Here is a 3,923-nt window from a genome sequence, read left to right as displayed (position 1 = left end):
ACGAGCGATTCGTGACAATAAAACCGTCATCAAGCGTCCTCACGTTTCTCCTTGGACACCACAAAGGTAAGATATGGTCAAATCTCCCCCCAGAGCGGTGTGAAATGACAGCGTGACTCCGGGCACTCATTGTGAAAACGGAGCAGCGCGCGGCCGTCAGCTGGTCCTCGCTGCTCAGCACAAACAGCTGTTAATACAACAAACCTCAATCAGTGATGCTCGTACACTCTGAGCTAATAGAGTGGATGGTCCACATGACCAGAGCCGAGCTCACTTAGTAGAAAAGGTATCAGCCTGCTACCAGCCCCGACGCTGCTCCTTTATATGCATTTATCTGTATCATTTATGACAATTTCCTTCTCTGAATCCACCGAACATGACAGCGTCGAGAGGAAAGTGGCCGTGAATAACTGCTGTCCTCTGAAAATAATGAAAAAGCCAACCATCACTGCCTGCATGCAAGAAGACGCAGCTATGCTAAGAGGCTAACTTCAGTTTGTGGAGCAGAAACCGTTCTGTGCTGCACCTTTTCTGAAGACTTTATAATTCAGCCGCGGTCCTGTCCGCTTGGTGACACGGGTCCGGGGCTAAAAACGCACGTCCGGTCTCAAAGGGTGGTTTAAAATTCATCAGCTCCGGGAGCAGCAGGAACGCATAAAGCCTCTGCATTAATTAAGCTCTTCCATGGTGATCGTGGAGAGCTGGAGACAGGAGAGTGCGCACCAGACAACGGAGCATCGTCGTCCGCTGCCTGCTCATCGTCACGGCGCCAGTGAAGAGTAAAACGAGTGTACATCAGAGCGGAAGCTGAGCTCCTCCTGGCCCCTGCACAATACCCTGCTCAGATCAAAAAGGTTGTGTGACAGGTGTCCACTGATGCCTGCTCGTGGTCCTGCAATAAAGGCTGACAGCTTTCAATTAGTGTCATATCCAGCGTTCATTAATCACGTGGTCACTCAAATGTGAGCATTTATGTTTGTTGGTTTTTATAGCCTGGTCATGTGGGCATACAGGCTAAGCAAATGATCTTGTTTAATAAGGGTGCCAGTTTTTACAGGGCTATAAGCTGTTGATAATGACGCTAATATGGTTAACAAGAGATGTATAAGTTTAGATATAAGCATTAGGAAAACCTTTGGGTTGCCAGGTTGTGAAAAAAATCCTCTGTTTGTATTCCTCCATATCTATCCGATAATAATGTCATCATAAAAGTCAGTAGTCCACTAATGAAAGTTCGTGGGTTTTTCACCTTCTAGTAAGCCATCACGCCTGTGGTTGTAATTGTTAATAAGTCATTAATAAATCTGCAGCTATCCCATGTGTATTAATAAGTTGTCAGTAAGTGTGTGGCAACATGTAAAGCCTCTACCGAGAGAGTCTTACATTACCAGGTATGGAACCCTATAGATCCTAGTCATTAACAATGAAATAAAATCTCAGGAGGGCAGCAACACCACCTCTGGTGGTCAGACTCATGTCCATTAGGTTGAACTGTTTACAGAAGTTGCACTGTTTATGCAAATGAAAATAATGGCTGCTCAGCAAATTCCCAAACCCATTTAGTTGGGGCACACTTGGTACTCACCTATAATTAGCTTTTGGTTTACAAAAAAAAAACTTATTTATTTATTTGTTTTATTTATTTTTTTCTGAGAAATCATACCAAATTCAGCTTCAACTATGGCAGAAAACACAGTGCTACTGATGGGTACTGTATCAATTATAATGAATTACTGGTGATCCTCAGAGAAGCCCCCTCAACAATTTACACTCCAAAGGACTCTGTAATCCCTGAGATCCAAGCCAAAACTGGTTTTATATTCATCCCTCCGTTCACGCTCCACACATCAGAAATTTGCTGCAGCTCAATGTTCTGAATGCTCCCAGTCAGAGAACATGGTAGTGTAACATGTATAGCTCATTGTACCATACCATACCATACCATACAGTATAATACCAGACCGTACCATGGTGCTGGTGTATCTACAGTAGTAGACAAGAATACTGTAGCATACGGTACGCAGTATGGTATATTTTGTTCTGGAGGGCACTGATGAAATTAAAACAAAAGACTTTCATTTCTTTAACATCTGAACTCCATACTACTGTGTTTCTTTCAGTCAGAAAAAAGGAATCACAAGATACTTTTACACTTGTCATCTGTAGCTACAAATGAATCCCACCCTTATGAAAAACTAATGACCAAATGATAGCCTTGACCCACAAAGGACCCTTATTTTCAATGACTTGGATCACTCATCTTCAATAACAATAGCATTAATGAAGCAGCAACTATTTAATAAGGCTGGCATTGCGATTGCTTTGTAATTTAAAACTATTAGGTCAGAAGTACTTCAATGAATTGTTTTGCCCAAGAAATGTTTCCTTTTCTTTGTAATGCTTTCATTTAAATTAAACAACCATAGTATAGCATAAAAACAGAACTCATCATAATAAAATTCAGGGGCTACATTTATTAACACTGAGCTATTATGAAAATTCTACCTGCCAGAGGAGAACTGCTGATCCAAGACCTCTGCTTCACCCACATGTCAGAGCTGAAAACAAAGAGCAAAAACCGCTCATCTTCTTCCCTGGAGGGCTGGTTAGAGAGTGAACTGCAGCGTCGTTTTGTAAAAGGTGGAGAACGGCTGGTGGAGGAGGCAGGGCCAAGGTTCACCCTATCAACTTACCTGTCTGCCCAGGATAATGGCTTCTTCTAGAATCATCTTGAATTATTCACCTATAGATGTGCGTATGTGTGTGTTGGGGGGTGGGGGTTGGGGGTGTCAGAAAATGGTTAAGATAGTTAAGAGCAAATCTACTGATTAAATGTAAATTGGTGGGTATGTAATTCAAAAGTGGCTGGATAAGAATGATCTCACTTTAGAAAAGAACAGTGATCTCACTTGCCCCCCTTAACCTACAAAAACTGAAAGACACTTAGCACAATATTTAACAGCAAACTGTCATTTGCATTGAATCAACACCTCTCTACAAAACCAAATATAACATTTTGCAAACTGCAAAAACCCAGCCCAAAATTTGAGTCTGTTAAGGCTGTCTTCACTGTGAGTGAGCCTGTGCCAGACGAGTAAACTGGATGACTGGATGTTTGTTTTGTGTGCTGTTCCTGTGAGTTGACCTGGGCAAGCATCTGAGATCACACAAACAGCTCTCAGACCAGATGTTGAGATATGGCCAACAACTACCAGGAAACTTACTATTCACGGTTACCATCAAGAATCAAGTTAAAGAGGCTAAAGTGTCTCTGAGCTATAGCAGCAGAGTCCAACGAAGCTGGCTGGACTGCAGCCATCCACTCTGTTGAAGATGGATACAGGGGCTTTGTGAGTAAATCAGCAGTCCAACTTCTGCTGATAAGACCGAGATGAGACTATGGAGGTCCACCACTGAGCTAGAGCAGTGGTCCCCAACCCCCGGGCCGCGGACCGGTACCGGTCCGTGGATCAATTGGTACCGGGCCGTACAAGAAATTATTATTTATTTCTGTTTTATTTATTATCTGAGTATGAACGATCTTTTATTTTGAAAAATGACCGCATTCTCTCGGTTACATCTCGGTCACTTGAGCGCCAAAACTGGCTTACTTGTGCGACATATTCAGCCTGCTCAATGAACTCAATCTGTCACTTCAGGGGAAAATGACAACTGTCTTCAAGTTGGCAGATAAAGTAGCTGCATTTAAAGCCAAACTGGATTTGTGGGGACGGCGCGTCAACAGAGGCATTTTGGACATGTTTCAAACATTAGCGGGGATTTGGGGTGACACTGAGCCTGAGTCTTCATTCTCCCAGCTGGTGCACGATCACATGTCTTTGCTTTTAAAAGAGTTCGAGCGCTACTTCCCAACCACAAAGGACCCACGAACTGCCAAGGAATGGATCCGCAACCCATCTGTC

The sequence above is a fragment of the Monopterus albus genome, unplaced genomic scaffold, assembly GCF_001952655.1.
Source record: "Monopterus albus unplaced genomic scaffold, M_albus_1.0 scaffold419.1, whole genome shotgun sequence".
Lineage (NCBI taxonomy): Eukaryota > Metazoa > Chordata > Actinopteri > Synbranchiformes > Synbranchidae > Monopterus > Monopterus albus.
The sequence above is the reverse complement of the archived record's forward strand: the minus strand, read 5'-3'. Positions refer to the sequence as shown.